This window comes from Girardinichthys multiradiatus, chromosome 24 (genome assembly GCF_021462225.1).
Source record: "Girardinichthys multiradiatus isolate DD_20200921_A chromosome 24, DD_fGirMul_XY1, whole genome shotgun sequence".
NCBI lineage: Eukaryota > Metazoa > Chordata > Actinopteri > Cyprinodontiformes > Goodeidae > Girardinichthys > Girardinichthys multiradiatus.
The window spans coordinates 15,148,362-15,171,647 of NC_061816.1; the positions used below are offsets into that span (position 1 = coordinate 15,148,362).

Genomic DNA, 23,286 nt, shown 5'->3' on the forward strand with positions numbered 1-23,286 from the left:
AATGATTATTGACTTATGAAATAAATTTAAATACAAGAGAAAGACAACTTGTGTGAGTATAAAAGCAGTTTTCCCAACAAGGACTGCATTTATTCAGGGGAAAATCATCTCTACCACATCTCAACTGAATTCCGGTGCAGACACAGAGGTGGACTTGCTAGTGTGCTATGTATCATTGTTCTAATGCATCATGCAAGTGTGCTTGCATGATGCATTAGTTCTACGTAAGGATGTGTGTGACAGTGATAGATGTAAAATACCTGTTTTGAGTACTTTCTTGAAAGCACAAATGTAAATTGTACTTCTAATGTGTATGTAAAGAAAGTGTTAGCTCTGGATGGGAACAAGGAAGGAAAGTTGGCAAATGATTTCTTCGTGCACTGAAAACCTCTTGCTAGAGCTTCTAATTAACTGTTTTTATCTGATCCGAAAGGGAGAGCCTGAGCCATAGCTTCCTAAAGTTTAACAAATAATTAGGTCTAATTGTCAGTGAGGAAAGCCAAGCTCGAATAAAACTGCAAATCTTAAGGGACTCAGAAGATGTTCTTCTTTGCATGTCTTTATGATGAGAGATTAAGGTGGCTGGTTGCCGACTTCAACTCCAATCTAGCTGTAAATGTGTGACTAAGAGTTAGCTTGTTTTAATTCTACATTTGTGTTAGTGCTAAGAGTTTTCTCTGAGGCGAATTGTTGTTGGAGGCACCTCATTAACCTTTTAACCACTAATTACAATGTGGGACTCTCTGGGTCATCAGACGTTACAGAGATTCCAGAAGAAGAATTATGTGTCTGCCTCTGACCGTCCATCTCACTCTCGATGTCTTATGAAGTTTGATGGTTCAGATTCATCGACCTCTTAAGTCATACTTTTCATGGGCAGATGGCATTCCTAGTCATGTCATATGGAGATGTACTGCTCCGGAGAAAGAACTATTGAGAGTTCACTGCACTTTCTGTGTACTTCATCTGGGACATGAACTCTTGTTCTAAAATAGTAGCTCACCATCATGATGAAACTTGTACTTTTTTTAATTCTCTAATTAATTAATTTATTTATTTATTTGCCATTTCCTGAAGGGGCGTAAAAAGCCTAATTAGTCTCTTCAGCTCATTAAGCTGAAATAGAAAGCGAACATTCTTTGTTCAACATTTAGGTTTTACAGTGCCTTGCAATAGTATTTAACCCCTTAAACTTTTTCCTGTTTTGTGATGTTACAGCCACAAACATTATAGTGTTTTATTGTGAATTTATGTGATGCATTAACACAAAGTAGTGCATAATTGTAAAGTGGAAGGGAAATGATACATACAATTAAAATCAATGTCACCTAATTAGAAAATATAGTCCAATTTAATGTAGGTGTAAATACAGCTGTTCTGTGAAGGCCTCAAAAATTTGCTATAGAACATTAATGACCTAACAACATCGTGAAGATCAAGGCACGTGGCAGACAGGTCAGGGACAAAATTGTGGAGGCGATTAAAGCAGAGTTAGGTTATAAATCAACATTGTTGAACATCTTACAGAGTACGGTTTAATCCATCACCTGAAAATTGTAAAGATAATGGCACAACTGCAAACCTACAAAGACATTGTAAGTCTGGGGAGCTACAGAAATCCAGAGCTAAGGTGGGGAAATCTGTCAACAAAACCATAATCAGTCAGGCAGTCCACAAATCTGGCCTTAATGGAACAGTTGAAAGAAAGCCACAAGAATTACAATTTAACAATTGCCACAAGCCATGTGGATGACACAGTGAGCACAGTTCAAGCACAAAGTCTCCTGAATAATAAATCTAATATTCTTCCGAATTAGGAACTCAAGTCTTTTTCAACTAAACAAAAAGCCATTAAATCATTCATTATTTCCACCAACGTCTTTTTAGTTTAACTATGTGGCTAATATTTGTATCACCAATTATTATTTCACTTTGTCAAAAACAAACACACACAATGTGACTCCTTCAGTTGAGAGACCCTCAATAGGAAGCACATCTCAAGATGAATCAGTCACACTGTCATTTCACCACCTGACATTTTGTAAAACTTGAAATAAAAATTTATATTTAAAAAAAAGATTAATTATAAAAAATAAGAAAATGAAAAAAAAATAAATAAATTGTCCCTCTTAGAGATGACCCAGGGTATTCTAAGCACTCTTCATTAAGCACAACTGCATTTAATCACTGCATCAAACCTGTCAAGAGTCTGGTTGTCTCCGTGCCTGCTGCTTCCTTTTTCCACCTCTAGGGGCTGCAGAGATGGAGGATCGGAGGTGTGACATGTGTTCTTCATTGGCTCATCAGTTCAGAGGATTATATGAGGGCGGCTCACTTGCACTTCTGCGCCTGAGTGTTTTTGCCCTTCGTGGTAGTACTCCCTGGCCATATACCTTGTATCTTGTGATTGTTTTATGAGGATTTTTACTAACAGTCTGTTTACCTTGTCTTAGGCACCTCAGCCTTGCTCCTTGTTGGAGATCTCAAGAAAACCTCTGATCACAGTCTGGACTCTGGATTCATTCGATGCAGCGGGTCGCCCTGGATACCTCTCTGTCTGGTTAAGCGAACCCTGTCCACCCTCCTACAGTTCCTCCTGGATCGTCAAGAAGCTACAACGGAATCAGCACAACCTCACTGTCCCAGACTCGCAACCATCTCCCCCCTGGCGGATCGCTCCACCCGAATAGTAAGCCTAACCACAGAATTAGCAAGTCTGTATCCCGATCTGAACTCACCTTGTTGTTTACCCTTCCAGTCAGACGGCCTTCCTGCAAACTTCGCTCCTTGGACATTTCACAAATTGTTAATAAATTCTTTAAACATTTCTCTGTTTGCGTGTTCTCTGCATGTGGGTCAGATCGGCCTTAAAATATTTATTTTGGATTTCCAGCAGTAAAATGCACTTGACTTGGCTGATTTATGGGGCGCGCAAACGTTTAGATTTTGTCTTGGACATTATATCAGTACTACCCAGCTACTTTCGTTTTAGTATTGAAGGACATTATGCCATGGAAACATAATGGCCCTGCATCACCTTAAAACACACTGTAGCACCAGAAATTTTATTCAACAGGTAACTGATTCTTTTTTGGATATGTTAAAAAATTCTCTGCATTAACGCACAGCTCTTACATGTCATGTTAACTGCACAAGTGCATCTCTTCTTCAGTATTTATGCAACTTCAGTTCACATGTTGCATCAATGACCCAATAATAACATTACTTATTCTCATGTTTCACAGATGTTTGACTCACTGAAAGATTCTCAATGCTTGAAACTGAAAGTGAAACTGACAGATCCATTTGACAATTATCTGTCCACCTGGGGGAGCTCATATACCATTCCAATTTGATTCCCAGATGTTCAGTTGACCATTTAATTAACAAGGCAGTGATAAAAGGAATGTTTTTGCTTAATGTGAATTTTGCATTACTGATCCGAGCATACACAAACTATTGGGAACAGGACGATAAAAAACGAAAAACACAAAGCCACAACAGGACTAGACAGTCTAGAAAATCCCCTTCATTTACCTTATTGTTACATCACATAATACCTGTTTTTCAAAACGCCAGCACATGTGGCCAGACAGGAAACAGTATGACAGCAGTGTTACAATTATGTTTTCCTGTCATCTGTAAAACTATACATACTGGTATGCTGTTCTAGAAACAATGCTGGTATTGCATGAGTTCTTTGATCTTCATGCATGACTTTTCTGAAAAGGACCAAGTATAGATCCCTGAAAAAAACCTATCAAAAGTATCACTAATATTTGAGATAGTTCTTATCCATGAATCCTGTAAGGCACCATCTTTGACCTTCAAGGAAATATAGACAAAATGTATGACCAGCAGTATTAAATGCACATCTGGGATCAAATGCTACATTTTATTTAGATCAAACATCTAAAAGCGCCAGCTCAAATGCAAGTTTACTTTTTTTTTTTCTTGTGACAGCAAGGGATCCCAAGTTTGGATGTTCATTGTGTTTACATTTGTTAAATATGCAAAAATTGTCATAGGCAAAACTAAAATCCTTAAAATGTAGTGTGTGTTAAAAATATTTGAAAACCATATTTATCATTTAAAACAATGATTATTAATGACCAGTTGGACAGCGGAATGCAGCGGATTGGAATACCGAAAGCGGAAATAGAGCTATTTGTTAAAACAGCGGGAGCAACTCGTCTGTGGACCAAAATGAAGAAATAAACAAATGCTTTATTCAAGATGTGCCCCTGTAGCTCGAGCTCATTGGCAGCTGTGGTGGAGGCTGCCCACAGCCTCATGCTGCCTCCTTCCAATGTCCTTAAAAGATGCAGGCAGAGCTCCAAATCACTGAATAAATGAATACCGATTGGTTGGCTGTTCAAATCTCACTTTGATATAAAAGAGACAGCAATGATCTTTGACCGTTAAATCATAAGAAAGTCTTGTACACAACTCATGAGTGGAATATACCACCTCTAAAAATGTCCATCATAAATAGTGTTGGATTTATTCCTTACATAATCCCTTGTGATTTAAATTGTGAATTTTAATTATGTTATTGTTATTTTTTTAAGAAGTGAGAACAAGGAGCATTTATTTTCTTGTTATTATTTTTCTCTTGTTGGAGTCTTGTGGCTTTATTGGGCAAAAACAGAAGCACATAAAATTACATGTAAGAAATATTGAAGAGAGAAATGTACTGACTCTGATTCAAAGAACACGACTGATGTATTATTCAGACTGCAATAGCTGCAGAAAACATTAAAAATCCCCACATATTAAACCTTTACTATTTCAACATTCCATCTTAAGCTTTCCTTTGAATGTGTCTTTTTTTTTCCAAGTAGAGAACAGAGCTGAAGGCAGCATTAAAATAAGAATGAAGGGCAAGGCACGGCACAGTGGGATAGCGGTTGAGCGCACGATCCATATATGGCGGCTTCAGTCCTCAACACAGCTGTCCCTGGTTCGAGTCTTGAGACCGGCGACATGAGTTGCATGTTTTCTGCCCTCTCCTTACCCCACTTCCTGTCTACCTATTTCAAATAACAAATTTGGAGGACACTAGGGCTGTGAAAAAAACAAAAAAAAAATAAGAATGAAAAAGGCTTAATTAAATGCATGCAAACACACGATTTGTGATTCAGAGTTGTGTAAAACATTTATACAGAATGTGACCCAGTGTGAATATATCTGCTCCATGTTTGCTATGTTATAGAGAATAAGACTGAGGCTTCATGGCCAAGAGAGCACAGACAGAGAACCCTTTCAATCTAGTATCTTCAAATTATTTCTGCTTTCTTAAAGCATTTTATTACAGCCATAAAACCCAAGGGGCCTCTTACTCTGAGGTCTTGGTAACTCCAAAAGCACTTACAGTAAGAGCAAACTAATATTTATGGGGGACAGCTTCTTGGAATCCTTTTGGATATGTTACACTATCCATCTTTTCAGCTGGGAGTCAGAAATTAGCCTGGTCTGAGGATGTTTTCACTGAAATGTAGCTATTATAATCAGTTGAAGTGCTACCTAAGAATGTAACTATTTTACCAAAAATATTGTAATGTGCAGAAGTTCTACACTTGAGTTTTACAACAGATGCAGAAATGAAATCCATTTTAAGATAACCTGAAGAACTTGCAACATGAAATGGTGCTAAACGACAGAGACCTAGTCTATAGAGAAAAGCTGATATCAATTAACACAATGTGATAAAAAAATATATATATATCTATACGTAAGGCTTCTGTATGATTTAGGAGGCAATGCTTATCAAATGCACTTGATTAACTGATAATAACAAGTTTGACGACCTCTATAAAACAAGGGCTTTTGGCAATTTGCTAGTCTGGAGCATACAGGTGTGTGTGACCACAATGCCAGGGCAGTGAGAACTCAGCAGTGACATTAGATATCTGTTGTTATCCATCCATTTGAGAAGAGTTAAGAGACCATTTCTAAACAATGTGCCCTCCATTATTCTGCAGTAAGGACAATTATTTGTAAATCGAAAACATTAAAGATGTTTTGGCAATCTTCAATGGATTGGACATCCAAAAAATGTCACCTCAAGGTCAGATCTTGCATTGATTAGAAAGAAATATAAAATTTCATGAAAGTACAATTAGAAGTAGAGAGTGGTTGGAAAGGGTGCCAGGCTACTTGACTTCTGAAATAATGTCCTTTGGACAGAGAAGACCAAAGCAGACCTGTTTTATCATAATGCAAATGCAACACTGAAAGAAATCAAATTCAGCATAGATTCAACCATCTGATACCAACTTTCATGCACAGTGGTGGTAGATTGCTGATTTGAGCTCTTTTTGCAGCTGATATTCCCCCACTGTTCAGACTGACTGTTAGAAACTCTAGTGCTAAAGGCATTAACACTATCGTTCCCCTTGTGATGTTTACAATTAATGCCTGTGGTGCATCCTCCTTGCAGATTCAATCACTGACCTACCCATGATTGGTCTGCTTGTGTACCAAATAACATCCAAATCTGGCCATTGCTTTTGGGTGGGTTTGTTACCCATGAGTATATTTGACATTTTTGAGAAATTATGTCATTTTAATACAAATTAACTATTCAAAGAAAAAAACTCAGTCTTAATCCATAATCTTGGGGGTAGGACCCACAAGATTTCAGCCTTAGAATCTCACTCAATAGAAGCTGTCAGTCCTTCACATGTTCTTCCTCACTAGCCTCCTACATCCACCACTATTCTCTACATCTTTGGAAAGCTTTTGTTTGAAGAGGGCCCTCTCTTTAATAATGCCCTCCTCGGCAAAGTAGCTTGTCTGACTGAAGGGGCTTTTACTTTGATAATTTACAACGAGCTGTTTGATCAAGTCACAAGGGCACGCATTTCAAAAACATTTACAACGTGACGAACCATTTTTAGGAGCAGCCTTTCAAATCTCCACCAGTTCAAAAGCCGGTGTGGGAGGATTTTTAATCAGGGAGCACATAGGCCACATATTATTAACATTGCATTACAAGTTGTAATTAGGCCAGAGAACACCACAAGAACCTGACAGAACTATTGTATCTTCTTTTTGTCAACTGGAATATGTTTAGATTTGCCATGGCTCTTTTATTTATTTAAAATTAGATAAAAGCAAAAAACTAACATTTACAATATAAGGCAACATACCATTACATGATTAACACCAGAAATGCAGTATGTCGGGCAAAAATGTTGTGTATTGTACAAGCTACTTTTAGTATTTTCATACAAAACTATGAAAAAAAAGAGTTAAAAAAGAAATGGAAATGTTTTGGACTTTGGGGAAGTCAGTGTGAGGCCATTAGCATGATGTTTAAGAAATGTTTTGAAAGAAAAATGTGAAAACAGCTTGGAACATGTACAATGCTTTGCAAAAGTCTTCATACTCCTTGAACCTTTCCACATTTTTTCCACACAACCACAAACTTCAATATATTTTACTGGGAGTTTATGTGATACAACAGTGAATGGAAATGGATACATGGTTTTTCATCTTTTAGGAAGAAAAATCTGTTTCCAGCCCTCTTTACTTTAATATCCATGAATACAACCCAGCGCACTCCACCAGTCTGACATTTATATAGGACTGGCAAGAAGAAGGTCATTGTTAAAAAAGCGATAAGAAACCCAACATCCTGAACATTCCATTCCCACAGTGAAGCATGGTGATGGCAACATCATGCTGTGGGGATGCTTTCAAAATGCTTCAGACTGGGATGGAGGTTAACTGGGTAACTCTTCAGCAGGACAATGACCCTGAATTCAAATGCATGCAAGACCTTTTTGTAATCAATTCTGAAAACCATTTACAGTATCTATTCATTGGTCTATTAGATACAATCCCAATAAAATACATTGAAGTTTGTGGTTGTGATGCAACAAAAATGTGGAACAGTTGAAGGAGTTTGAATACTTGTCATCCTCTCCAAGACACTAATCTGCCAAAAGTGCGGCTGAAGATGGTGAAATGTATTCACAATGTTATAAATGGTAAACAGAGCCTCTGCAAACAATCTAAACACTCAAACATTGTCCTAGCACAAAGCAGCTTTGGCTCCTTCAAGCAGCCATCCAGCACCTTACATATTAAAATGACTGATGGCCACAAAGTGAAAAAAGACTAGAAGATGATTTTCAAGAAGCCATTTCCTTATATCATAATGTAGTTTAGAAAAGGCACTTAACAAGAATAGCTAAGGTTAAGATGTGTGAGCCCAAGAAAATGACTGCTGAAGAAGAGTGCCACAGAAGCATATTTAATTGGAAGTTGACTGTGGGTCAACAATGAGCCTCATTCAATCCATTCAGGGTTTCAACAGCAGAACACTCTGCCAGGTTCTGCTCCAGCCTCAATCACACTTGTCTGCAACAAAACATTTTGTGTTACCCTTCTAGTCCACTTTTTCGGTACACCTGTTCAGCTGCTGCTAACAGAAATAGAAAATCGGTCCATCGGCAGCATCTCTTTATACTTAGGCATTTAGATGTAGTGAAGATGGTTTAAAGTTCAAACTCAGCATCAGAAAGGGAACGTAAGTGGGTTTAAGTGACTTTGAACATAATATGGTGTTAGTTTCTAAAATACCCAGACTAGTCTATCTGTCACTGTTTATCTACTGAAATGTTCAAACTCAACAATCTCTTGGGTTCAGTGACAGTGGTCTGAAAAACATAAAATATACAGTAAATGGCAGATGTGTGGAGAAAAACATATCTCAGAGATAAGAGGATGAAAGGCAGACTGATTTGAGATTTTGGAAAGATAACAGAAGGTCCAACAACGTTAAAATCAAGGTATGCAGAATACCTTTCTCTAAACATATAAAACTTCAAAACTTGAAGCACATGGGCAACAGTAACAAAATACCAAAGACAATTTAAGAAAGCATCTTTATGATGTAGTGAACAGAAGATTTGCATCATGGCTGTGCAGCTGACCAGCCTGCAGCAATTGCATTATTCTGTGCTATGTCAATATGGATCAGGTGTTCTACTGAATGAGTCCGACACCTTGTAAAGTCTCTGCAACAAAGAATTAGGGCAGTTCCAAACACAAAACTGGTCTAACCCTAATGAAGTGGCTGATTCCATGTTTCTCCCAAAATATATTTTACATCTACCAGGAGAGTTTATATTTTAGTTGCCAAATTTGGCAGCAGTCTTACTTTATTATATAATGTAGAAGCATTGGCAGAACAAGTATCGCCTTGTCAGGGGAGGGGTGAATACTGCTAAAGAGGTGTGAATACTTATTTAGAGGCCAAAAAACAGCAGTCAACTGTGTTTTGCAGGACAGAATTCTGACAGACTGATATGTAGGGTCTAACTCAAGGTTTCTACCCCCACTCTTTTATAACCAATCACTGTAATTTTGTTTCACGTCATCCATTGTATAAAGCCTGTATGCACTGAATGATCGGGGCTCTTTCTTTGGGATATTGTGTGTGTCTTAGTGTGTGCAGTGAGTTGAGCAGAGAAAGAGTCCATGTTCAACCAAATATTGAGTCCTCAATAAATAATTAAGAGAGGAGTAGTTTTGTGTTCTGTTCTCACATATTTTTTTTTGTTTGTTTTATATAAATCAGAAATTATTAGAAAGCAATTCTCAAACATTTTACAATAAAAACATGATGTATATTGGAAAGACATTTTTAAACACACATACAGAATGGGCATAATTAGAAAATGGTATTGTAGTGTGCAGAGTGTTGGACCATGTGTTTGCTACTACATACCCCGGTATGGTCGACTACCACAACTCCCAGCAGGTATTGCAACTGATAGGAAGGGGCGACGCAGCTCTGATGTTACAGTGGACTATATAACGCTGGAAACTGAGACCGGTTACCACGCAACAGAGGCACGCATCCTTCTGGAGAAGAAACTTGCACGTGTGTTTTCATTACCGTATATTCTGGATTATAAGCCGCTACTTTTTCCCACACTTTGAACACTGTGGCCTATACAACGGTGTGGCTAATGCTTGTTTTTTTTTTTTTTCATGCCGCCAAAAACATTTTGCCTGGTAACAGTAGACCAATGAAATTGATGAGTAGTTCACAGAGGTCCAATTAACTTGTGCGATAAATCAAGAGCACTTTCACAATTCAATTACCGGTAATGTAAATCAGTCATTTAAATTCACTGCAGCTTGGTGGAGGCCGCTCCCAAAGCTTCGGTCAGTACTTTATTTTCTCTTGTTTTTGCCATAACTGCTGGTTTGACTTTCATACACACTCAATGTTGTTTTATCTTGTTTAGTTATTTTACCCCTTTTGTGTAGAACTTTTGCATGCTTGATTAGGTGAAGATTATTGAATCAGAATAGCGAGGTGTATCAGGGCTGTTGATTTAATAAATATTCACGTAGATAAAGAGAAAGCGTTTGTGTTTATTTTGAGCAAGAGTGATTTGTCTGTCAAAATAAGGTCAAAGTTCCCCAACCTTTCGATTCGTAAGTAATGATTTTTGGTTAAGAAATAAAACACTTTCAAATTATGATTTTAAATTATAATTCTCGATAAATATTAATTAATCAATAATCACAATTCTTACAAGAGTTTTACAACAACAGCTTACCTCTTACTGTTAAACATGGGGGTGGGTTGATCATGCTTTGGGCTTGCGACGCAGTCAATATAATATAAAAAACAAAATCACTGATGGGTCAAATACGTAATTGATGTGAATACTTGAAATCAGGCATAAAAGCAAACATGACTTTCTACAAACTATGTAGGGCTAAGGATGGCTTCTTATACAGGGAATTGATAATTAATACACCTCTAAATGCAAAACTACGTTTACATGAAAAATGTTTTAAGATTGATTTAATAGGCAACCTTCTTGCAAACCAATAAGACAATATGAATCTATGACAAAAGCGCATAAAAAACATCTGAGGTGGCTAAACAACATACTCAATGTTTATTATGCTTTTAATTTTTGAGTGATTTTTGTGAATATATTGCAGAAACTCTAAATGAGCATTTCAACTGAACCCTACTTGTTTCTTACCCTAACATTCACTGTGTTGACCACATGTACACACTCAAAAGTCCACACAGTGCTTATTTTATCCCCCAGTCACTTTCAGTACATTGCATTCCTCCTGCTCTTCTTTTTTGTTTTAGCAGGAAGTCTCCATGTGTCCCATCACTTTCTCTGCAGGCTGGCTGTATGTGTCAAGTAAATGTGAGTCAACTTTAGCCAGGGATGCAGGACCACAAATATATTTTCCCTTCATATTTATTCCAGCATCAATCACGTTGCCGTCACTGGCTATTCTCCAGCCAAGTGGCTGCACCCTGTGACCTTGCAACCTCGCTTAACTGTGTACTGACCGCTACCTGCTTCGTATAGAAAAGTAACAAAATGTTCTTCAGCCTGCTGCACTTTCCAGATGATTTACCATGTGTGGGTTTTTAAGTATCCATCTCTTATGCAATGTGTTTTCGTACCTATAAGTGCAAGTTTCCAGAAGTGCCAAAGTGCAGAGGAGTGTGATATCCTGTCCACCTACTAGAGCAGCACTGAATGTGTGGTTGCATTTGTTTGCGTCTGAGTCTGTGCTTGGTTTTGTTGGAATGAGAACAGTGTAGTGTCTGGTAAGCAGCCACTGCAGCAAAGGTCAATAATTCAACCAAGGATTACAGAATCTCATAAATAGGTTTTATTTTAGACAGACAGGCCTGCATGGTTTTGAGTTTTACACATTTATTGCAAGTTGGTGAGATAAAAAAAAGTCAATGTTTGTTTATGTTGGTAAGACCTTCATGTAGTTTTGCACCTGCTTTCTTCTATGAAGCTCCAGCTGAGAGAAAAGTCTATAAATTCCCATGTGAATCAGGGCCATACATATCTGCCATCATAACAATGCACAACTGGAGAAAAATGATTGAATTTCCTGTTCAGTTTCTTATTTTTAAATCCCTATTCACGTGTCTATCTGCTTGCCCAGAAAATCAGTCCCAGCGTCTCGCTACACTAGGGATGGGACTTTTTAAGGCATGATGCATTCCTCTGTGCTGCGCTGAACGATGATTCACACTGGTTGGACAACTCTCAAAGAGATAACTTTACCAAGAGATAAAGCCACATGCAGCCTTGTTGGCCCAAGATCAAAACTTTAAGAGAAATCGACAGTAAAAAGCTTTGATTTTTGCTTGCCTTGAGTTTACTGAAGCACACAACAGTTCATCTTGCAGCCTTTTTGATTCAATTGGGTTTGGAGGTCGAAAGATAAAGGCACGCCTCTAATTCTGAATTCGATCAGAAAATGGTCAATCTTGCTAAATGCTGTTTTTTTGCCAGTGTGCCGTGCACCAAGGCCAAGCCTGTTTCAAGGGAAGCTAATTGATTCTGCCTTGACAAACAATCCAGTGTTTGAAACATAATGGCTGCCAGCTCAATCAGTAAACTGAACAACTGGCTCTCAGTGAAGTCAAACAAAAAAATCTGAACTGAGCTTTTATTTTACAACTATATGTGATCGGGCTAATGGTTGCTTGATTTTGAAATTGTCAGATTGAGGATACAGGACAATGATTTCTACTGTGTACCAAATCCCAAGGTATAACAAAGAAAAAAGAATGAGGGTATAATTATGCTGCATAATAATTTGTAATAATAAGCCAGTCTACTTGCCCTTTTTGTTCCTTTGATAAAGCATTAAAAAAAACTACAGGAAAACAGTTTCTAAAAGAGCTTTAGAACATATGATAAGACATGATTGGGAAATTTAATATTTAAGACAGATTTTCAAGACAAGCAGTGCATAAAGAAATGGTGGGCCGAAAAATTAGAAATACTCTGCATTTGCTTACAGTGAAGCTATAAACTCAATTTTCGATAACAGCTCAACCCACTTATGTCTTGCAAAAGGGCCATTGTTAGCAAGCTGTTGAACTTTTATTTTAAATACTAGAAAAAAAGTAACTATACTAGATGCATTTTTTTTCTTTCTATAAAAACAAAAAATATGTAATCTGTAAAAAGACTGATATTTTAGCAAACAGAAAAACACATATGAACTTACAAATACTATGAATTCAATCTGAATAACTAGCTTGCTTGTGAAATGAGAATGTTTCAATTACTTGCTTCACAGCAGCACATAGTATAATGCAGAAATTTTGGCTGCTACCCAAAAATCATTTAGTCTGTGTTACCTACCTCCAAACATTTTTTTTTTTATTTCAATTCAACAGCACTCAGGCCACAGGAGTTTGTTCAGTTTGAGTCCTCAAACTGAACAAACTCCTTTCCATTTGCGTCAGATCAGTAAATAGTTAGAAAGTAGCTGATAGACAAAGAACAACCATGAGCACATAGCATATTGTTTGTGTAGTGTTACAACCCATGCAGGACCCTTGCAGATGGGGTGGCCGCATACCTTTCATTTACAAAACTTATTACCAACATGGGACACCTGAGAAGGTGCAAAGCGCTGAGAAAGGGGGCCTACCGACCTCAAAGACTTGGAGCTCATCAGCAAATCATGAAAATACCACTGGAAACATGCAAAAAGTTGCTCCGCAGCTTTTTAACTGACACGGCTTTCAATTTCTTTTAATCTTTTAAGAGATGACGCTCTCCAGAAACAACCTTATTGTTGGAATCAAATAAGTTAAAATCCAAATCTTCTAGATATGAACTATTTTTGGCTTAGATGTACACATGTATATAAGATATGCTGCCCACAAGGAGAGAAAATCAGCAAAACATTGTCAAAACCAGGTTTATTTGGTCCACAAGACCTATGACTTGTATAATTCTGTATGAACCCAAGGCCTTCATTTTCAAATGTGTCAGACCAGAAAGCATAACTGAACTAAAGAGTCAGAAAATAGAATCTGGGAGGTTCAGGTGGAAGCAGGAAAGCTGGCGAGTGATGCAAGCTGAAATGCATAAAATAAGTGAATACATCCATACATAAACCGTCACAACATAGACACAGCCATTCAAGGTTTAACCAGCAGGTACAAAGAGTGAACAGAACCTCTCCTTCTATGTGGTAAAAATCAAGCAACTGGAAAGACTATCTCCTGCAGGCATTTTCTCACTCATGACTGCAAATAGAACCTAATGAGCTGCCAGAGCTTGAGTGGGCAGGGGAGACATGCCTCTGATGGTAGCAGGATTTCCTTTGGACCAGGAGGTTAGAGAGAAAAATCCATGGGGTACACTTAAAACACATACGGTTGCTGCTATGTTTTCACAAGCAGAGTGATAAAAGGCTGTGGAAGGGTTGAAAAAAATGATGTAAATTTCCACTGCTTCAAGTGTTTATACATTATCAAATGCATTCTATTTTGTTCATGTTGTCTGTTTCCTTTGTATTTATTAAGCCCCAGCCCTTTTTAAATAATGTTCTGATAAAAAAAAACTGAAATATGCATTTCTTGTTTAGAATAACCACACAAAAATCATCTGGTTTTTTTGTTAAACTTTTAATTCCCTGCAGTAAATGGACAATCCATGCAAGCTGAAGTACCCTTGTTCATTTTTTTTTCTTTTGACTGTGATCTATGGACTCACATTTTGAGCTGCTCCACTGCTCGCGGGAGCGCCTTGGCAAACCAGCGGGCTGATAACCATTGCCTGGGCTCGCATCCAACAAGGCATCCTGGAGAAATAAGTACCCTCTATAGTCCCTGTGCTGGACTAGAATGTAAGGATACAGCTACATTACTTTCCCGATGCTTATTTAGAATGCAAATTTAATTTCAACTGATTTGCTTTTGTGTATCAAGAGGAGGGCGATTTGAAAAAGACAGACACAAAATGAAATGCCCAACAAGACCACTTCAACAGTGCTGGTTTGTGTGCCCTCGTGAGGAATAAAACTGGCAACATAAATGATGTCCAGAAATCAAAAGCAGCTTCTAAGCCTACAGATATTCTCATAATATACATCTACAAACTGAAATATGCTAAATTATGTGGACAGTAATCTGAATACCCCAATGAGGATGATAAATAAACTACTTAAGTTAGGTTGTGTTTCACAAAGGCTTTCAAGTGTCTCCAAGGAGTTTATAGAGGAAAGTAGAAAAAATAAGATGCTGGTATTTCAATTCATCACAAGATAAAATGTAGCAATCAAATGTAAAACTCAATAATGTAAGCAAATATATATATATATGCTGCACTTATCATGCAGGTCAGATAGTTGGATTTGGATCCAGTTACATGCAGTTCAATACAAATAATCAGACCATACAGTCAAATAGAAATAATCATGTAATATCAATTTATCTAAAGCTACCGTATTTTCCGCACTATAAGGCGCACCGGATTATAAGACGCACCTTCAATGAATGGCCTATTTTAGAACTTTTTTCATATATAGGGCGCACCGGATTATAAGGCGCATAGAATAGAAGCTACTGCAGTCAAACGTTTGACTGGGGTTGCGTTATGCATCCACTAGATGGAGCTGTGCTACAGAGAATGTCAACAAAACAGTCAGATAAGTCAGTCAGTCAAACTTTATTAATACACTACAAACCAGCGTTCTGATAACTCCATTCACTCTCATGGTAAGGTCTCCTCTACATAGAATTCTATTGAATAGAGTCAACCACACGTTAGGAATGCATTGGAGTCTATGAAGTTGAAGTTGAAATCAAACGTTAGTTAAAACGTGAAAGGAAACTTTTCCCTGATTCAGTAAACACGTAAAAGAAACAGTTTGATGCACTAAATCAAACGTTAGTACATTCACAATATAGTAGCGTTAACTGTTGAATTCTCAACTGCGTAGCTGACAGCCTTGAGTTTGAACTCAGCATCGTAAGCGTGTCTCTTGAAAGGTGCAATTTTGGGGTCGTTATACACACAGAAGTGGTGTTGGACTAGGAGTAAGCACAGTACAGGTGTTTACCGCTATTACTTCGGCGACACCCCTGACTACGGTAGCCGTAATGCTGCAAGCGGTGCGGCTTTGTAGTTTACCAGTCGTACTGAAACATTTTGACAGAGCGCCGTGTACAACCAGTATGGATCAACCAATTAACCAATTGATCCATATATAAGGCGCTCCAGATTACAAGGCGCACTGTCATTTTTTGAGAAAATTAATGGTTTTTAAGTGCGCCTTATAGTGCGGAAAATACGGTATTTGTTATATTTGTCCTGCTGATTACATCATTTTTACTAACTTTGCCACAGTCCCTTATCTTGAGCAACCATGTAGCCTCAGTGAAAAGAAACAACTTCCTTTTAACAGAACCAAACTCAGTAGAAGCAGGTGTCTGCTGTTACTGTCTGGTTGTAAGAGGACAGAAAGGTGACAGGAAAAAAAAATCCTAAAGTGCTGGTCCAAGAGTACAACAATACTTCCATCAATGGAATGGTCTAGGAAAAGGACACATTAAACACAAAAGCACTGATCCACGATTACTTTCTATGATACAGAAAAACAATGCATGCAAAGTCATTGCCAGCAATAAGGTGTACCGTCTATGGAAAGAAAAAATAATAAGACGACAAAAAGTTATGTATCCTGTGCTAAAAATAAAGATTCTTTTTAAAAGCACACTTTAACAAAAGTGTTATGAGGTACGCTAGCAGAGAAAATAAAAAATGTAAGGTAGCAAGCTAGATGAGTAACTTTAACTGTGGTAAAACATATTGCTTTCATTCATGTGGAAAATAATATTCATTATCTCAGTATGTATAGTTAATTGGGTTATGATCTTTGAGTGACACATTTCATTTCTTATTTTAACCCCTGTCATGACTTCAAGAAAACAGCAACGAAGACATACACCATCTATAGACAGGGAGGAGAGCTTTGGCTACCTGCTCTGTAATCCCTCTTTGTACATGCTCAAGATAGGGAACTAAATCAAACTCATAATGTAAAAAGTTTTGACAATAAAGAATAAGCATGACATAACAGCAACTACATAATTGACTAAAAGGAGGAATAAGATGGGCCACATCATGTGTGTGCAGGGACTTCTCCGGGTACTCCAATTTCCTGCACTAGGCACCAGACTGTGTTAGGATGCCTGGGAATTATTATTTGACCATATGTGTTTACACAATTGTTTATGTTGTTTGTGCAATGGGGCAGTGACCTGTCCAATGTGTTCCCTGCTTTTCACCTGTTGACTGATCTAGAGCCCCAGCCAAAGCCAACAATGGACAACACAGAGTAGCAAGAACAAAACATACAATAAGTTGGTACAGAAAAATGAAGGCATTCAAAAAGGAAGATCGTGGATTTAAGGACAAACAAATTAGGATGAAAGAAAGTGTGTGAAAACAGTTGAATTTCAAACAAAGTGCTGGGACACCAGTTTTCAAAATTTATTTTTTATTTTGAAAGCTTGACAGATTTAAAATGAACTAAAGGAATTTAGAATTTTGATCAGAAACATACCTGTACTCTTAAGTTACAATCAGAGCTAATCCAGAATATCATAAAATGAAATTTAATACGTATAGTGAAATTGGATTAAGAAAAAAAAAAAAAAAACCAAACGCTTAGTCCGTTGCCAGCACTAGTAGAGACTCTGACTTAGTAATTGAAATGAAGTGCCAGGCAGAATGAGTCATAGTCTGTCAATTAGATAAATTGTTACAGCATTTGCTCACTGTGTTCCTAGTCCACTTGTATTATCAAATCACCTCGGGTTGGCATAATGTCATTTTCTACACAAATCATCTCGACAGAGCAGATAATTGAGATAACTTGGATTAGTATTCACACAGCACTTTGCCACCTCGGCATAGGACCACAGCATATATTAACACCTACAGTATGCAGATAATTACTGACAGACTCTTCAGAGGAAATTCAGAGCTTGCACCTGATAGTCCATCTGTCTGCCTGAGTGCCTGTCTGGCTGTTGATCTAGTTACAAAACACTGCAGTGCTTAAAAGTGTATAGGGTCAACAGTATCCCGAGGAAGACAAGGACATAGATTATACCAGGGATTTGGCAGCAGCCTCCTGCTCTGATTAACAAAAATAGAGAGAGAGAGAGAGAGAGAGAAAGGGGGGAAAACAGATCTGTGGACCATTATCTACTATAAAGGCCAAGCTACCATTTATTTTTTTCCTGTAAGCTTGTAAAAGATCATCTGACTTTCAAAGGACATATATTTAAAGATGACACATTAGCATTGCTCTCAGCAGCATTACGTCTTGTATTATTTTTTTCACTCTCAAAGTATTTATGCAGGAAAAGTGCCAACTGTTTGGACCCCTACTGCTATGGAATATATATCAAGGCATGTAAACACGGTTTGTTGCCAGGTCTTTCAGTTCTTGTTTGGGAAGGTTTTCACTCACTCAATCTTCCAGCAAAACATGCTGCTTTTATCAGAATTTTGGTGTGCTACTTTTTATGCTCAATTGTTTTAGCTGTGCAGGAGGCCTGAAACGCCAACAAAAAAGCTTCACCTTGCATCTTTTGAAATAATCTAGTGTAGAGTTTCAGATGTTACACATTTTTTAAAACATAAACCAAAAGGATGAATTATCCTTCTCTGAACCTTGCAGTTTCTGCGCCCTTTCATTCTGTTTGTGATAAAACAAAACATACTTCCAAATGTATCATGCTTGTTTAGATGTTTGGTTGTGATGTTCCAGTGGTAAGAGATAATGTCAATTTTTTTTTCTTTCACACACTTAGCCTAAGTAAACGTCCCAGGACAAGAACTCAATAATACTCTAATTCAAACTCTGGCATGGAAAATACTACTCATGTAAAATAACAAGTGCAGGCTGTAAAAATGTACTTTGAGCATCAAAATCAAAGTGATTCTTACTTATAACTTAGGAACTATATTTCCTTGCAGTGTATTAGAGAATTAGGGTCTGCATTTTCAAAAAACAGTAAATGTGTCCTCACATCGTCCTGCTTCACCTTTACTGCTTCAGGTAAATGTTCTGTATATTTCTTGAACTAAGAAAAGCAACATGAAAACCATCTGCTACCCTTTTCTGCTAACGTAGGAAGACCAGTACTGGGCAGCTGCTTGGAGGATGCCTATGGTGGCTTAATGCTGAAACTAAACAAACCCTAACCCTGCCAATACTGAATGATAGTATATTGCTATTACTAAACCTACCCTACACCTAACCCTACAAAAAGAGATATACAAAGACTTTGTGCCAGCTAAACCCTCCTTAGACTTAGCCTGAAGAAGTCATGATTTTAAGAAACGAATGAAGGTATCCCAAATCTTTATCTTTTGGATATTTCAAAGGGCTACATATGTTAAAGGAAAGCATGCAGGAGCGTGTAAGCATTACTGATCTCAAGTGGTCAAACTTTAGATAGCGTTTGTATCAAATGCTAGCCACATTATGCATCAAACTGCATCATTTTGTCTTAGTTGCTCATGCAGGTGAATATTTGGGTTCAGAAGTATTTTATACCTTATATGGGGTGGTTTCCAGCATCAAGGTCCTCCAAGGTCTTAAAGTTACTGTTTCAAAACAATTGGTAATATGGTTTGAAGGCCTAACAGGATTTGTCTCTTCAAGTCCTTGAAGAAACAAAGTCTGCTCCTGCTGCATGGAGTAACACCGTGCTTCCCCTTCCCCACCTGTTGCTGCAGATTGCTGATCATCTCTACACAGTGCTGACATAAAAACTAAGCTGGTTGTCATAGCACCCTATATGTTCTGGATTGCCTGTCTAAGCTCTGTATTTTTCACAGTTTATTGTGATTGACAGTCATATCTGTAACTGTTCTTTTGAATTAAAATAACATTTCTTAAATGTGAACCTTTCATAAAAAGTAATAAATTGTCCCAGATGTTGGAAAAGAAACTGCACAAAATCTTTGAAAGCAAGATAAAGAAGATTGATGGAAATATAACGAACATAAAGCTGTGCAAGTTTTCTGTGGATTGGTGAGGGAGACAAACTTAATAAATTTATGCTTATTTTGACAGCTCAAGTACATTTTTGAAGGGGGAAAGACAGCATATATTGAAACAAATATAGGTGTCAAAAAAATAATAAATCAGCAACCAACTAAAGTCAGTTATTTTTAAACTTCTGTAACTTGTTTTTCTTATTTTTCCATGTTTCTTGGCCTTACCCTATATATAAACATGTTTAACATGAGTGCATATGTGGAAAAACAATGTGTATAACATCAAGTCTTGTCACATCTATGAAGTATATGTATTCCATATGATGTGATGTGCGCATTGAGATAAAGGGTGTACAGTGTGCTACTGTGTAAGTACAGAGTATGCTGCTTTAGGCTATGACATCACTTGGTCAATAAAGATTACCTGACAATATTAGGCTGAAAGTTCAATGGTTAATACACAGCCTATGAGTCCCTCAAGTGGTCAGATAACTATTAGCTGAATTAATCAGCAAATAAGTTTAACTAAGTTCACGCACTTATGCATTCAGCTTATGTAAGTGTGTGAACTTTCATTCATGCAGACAGAGCTTCTGAATAGAGTAAAACGAAATTAAGGAATCTATTATCAAGTCTGGAGCAATATTTTCAGTGGCACTATGAATGTGCCATTTATTGCATATGAAAGTTTTAACCCATACCACAGATGTACATAAAATTCCATAGCAGCCTAGTTTCAGATTAGATTGTGTAGAAAGGTAAAACTAAATTGTCATTTACTCTACGCTTGTTGTCTGCATACAACATTAAATTCCAAGGTTAATGTGCATTAGGGTGTAACAGAGGTAAATGCAAACATAGCAACACTGCCACTGTTTTTCTACGTACAAACATAAGATTTAATTTTAATAGGCAGCAAACCTGAATTAAAAAAGATATATATTGTTTATGAGTTTGTCATGTGGATAGCAAAATTGGTCTGTATTAGTAATGTAGAAATTCATCTTCTTCAATTAAAAAGATAAAATATGAAGAAGTGTTTCCAATTCACATTAGAGCTTCTTGTATTAATGACCAAAGACTTTCTTTTTCCTCCTCCTCTGGACTTAATTACAGTTCTAATTCCTTTCTTTCTTCCATATCACAATTTTTGCAAAAATCCACTGCATAATTTAGGGTCAAAATTCCCTTGTCATGCAGTCAATGTGCCATGAACGAAAATCCTTGGAAACCTGGAAAAGCCTGGGTGGCTTATATAGCTGACAGGGAACCAAGGCTACGCTCAGGTAAACTGTCGTTCTGTGTTGCAGAATGAGGTCAGTAGTGAATTGGGTCCTATTTGGTGTCATCAGCTGCAGGAGAGCGGCTGACACTCAAAAAGATTTTCAATCCAAAAAATAAAAATAAAAAGACCATCTGTTGAGGGATCCCGTATGGTTATAAAATTATTTTCTTCATGAGAATCATTCTGTTTCTCTTCAGTCTTTTTGTTGTGCAAAATATTGTATTTCTTGGCATCATCTAACTCATTACATATAATGAACTGAACTCATATTAAATATTGTCCATCAAGGCAATGTTATTAACTGTAGTTAAAAGTAGCATTGAAGCATAAGTGGAAATTCAGAGACTGTCAAGCTTTACATGACAGCTGACTCATTTCTTAGAATAGCTGCTAAGGCAAAGTTCAATTTAACACCAATATGCTTTCAGTTATGAAGTGTGTTTCCTAATGAAGTCTCTGCACATCAGAGGACTGTTATGACAACTATACAGCATACTAGCACATCATAAAGCTTCCTGATTAGCAGCTGGTTTTGTCATTAAAAACAGACGTACTGTGATGTTTTTGTTTGACTGAGATGAAGAGTTCTCAGTGTCAACACGTCTAATGATGCTAACAGAGCAACTGTATTTCCTTTTTTTTTTCAAGGATATAAGAATAACTGCCATCTGTTAGTGAGGATAACAGCAGATCTGTTAAAAATATTTCCCACAATGAGGTTTTAGATATCTGTTGTGTTCCAGTCACAGAACAACTCTGCTAATTCACAAAAAGCAAGACATTTATTATTTTGTATGTAAAAAACTGGTTACATTTCTTTGAATAACTAATCATACATATGCAACCAGGTGCCTTCAAAAGTCTAGATGTGTGTAATGTAATTTCTGTGTAAATCCAGCTGTTCTGTGAATAAACAGCATCACAAAGACCAAGGAGCACAGCACACCAAAAAGTACCCTGTGGTTTACACATCTCACACAGCGCTGTTCAATCCATCATCTGATAATGGAAAGGGTAGCACAATTGCAAACCTACGAAGACATGGCCGTCCACCAAAACTGACAGGCAAGAAATGAAAAGCATTAATCAGAGATGCATCCAAGAAGCCCATGGTAACTCTAGAGGAGCAGCTGAGATCCACCATACAGGTGGGAGAATCTGTTGACAGGACAAAGATTAATCATGCACTATACAAATCTGGCCTTTATGGAGGAGAGGCAAAAAGAAGTGCTGGCTGCAATTTGCCGCAAGCCATTTAGAGGATACAGGACACAGGTTTAGAAATGTTCTCTGCTCAGATAGAAAGATAGATAAAGCTAAATACAGGGCAGTTCTGAAATAAAAATCTCTTTGAGACAGACATCAGACTGAACCAAAGGTTTACCTTTCAGCAAGACAACATCCATGTGGAACATTAGAAGGGCTTTGTTTAAAACATTTTCATATGTTAGAACAACCCAGTGTAAACCCAGACCTTATTCAAACTGAAACTCTCTGGCAAGACTGAAAATCTAATGTTTACAGAGACTTTCCATCCCTTCTGACATAGCATAGTTTTGTCTGATGTCATTTTATTTGATGTTATTTTGTTTGAGTCAGTTTAGTGTTGTGGCATTTTGTCTGATGGTGTTTGGTCCTATGCAGTTATATACGAATGCCTTTTCTCTTAAAGCTTGAGTCTAAGTGTGTTTTGACTCAACTCCTTGCTTTTTTGTTTATGTTCTAAAGTCGAAGGACATTTGGTCTGATGCCTGAGGATGTCTGTTTAGTCTGACAGCATTTTGTCTGATGACAGTTTATGCAAGTCTGTTTTTCTTTTTGAGGATGTTTAGCCTGAGTTAATTTAATTTGATGGCATTTTGTCCAGTGGTGTTTGCCTTAGGGCGCTTCGTCCGATGCTTTTTTGGCGACGTTCTGATGTCTGAGCTTTGATTTGATGTATTAAAAAGTTTCCCTGAGACCTAAGAAAATCAATCTACTTTCATGTACTGTACAGTATATGTTCATGTAAAATAGGACTACATCAGAAAAGAAAATATTTAAGTCTCTTCTGAGAACAGTTTCCACTAGATTTTCATTTTCTAATTAAATTAATACAATGAACATGGTAATAGATTTAATCTTTGCCATCAATCTTCATTTTTCTTT

The 23,286-nt window shown here is 37.3% G+C and overlaps 1 pseudogene; it reads left to right on the forward strand.

Annotated features, from left to right (window-relative positions):
• Positions 1-2,135: 2,135 nt before the first annotated feature.
• Positions 2,136-23,286, forward strand: part of LOC124861194 — a 37,973-nt pseudogene continuing 16,822 nt past the window's right edge.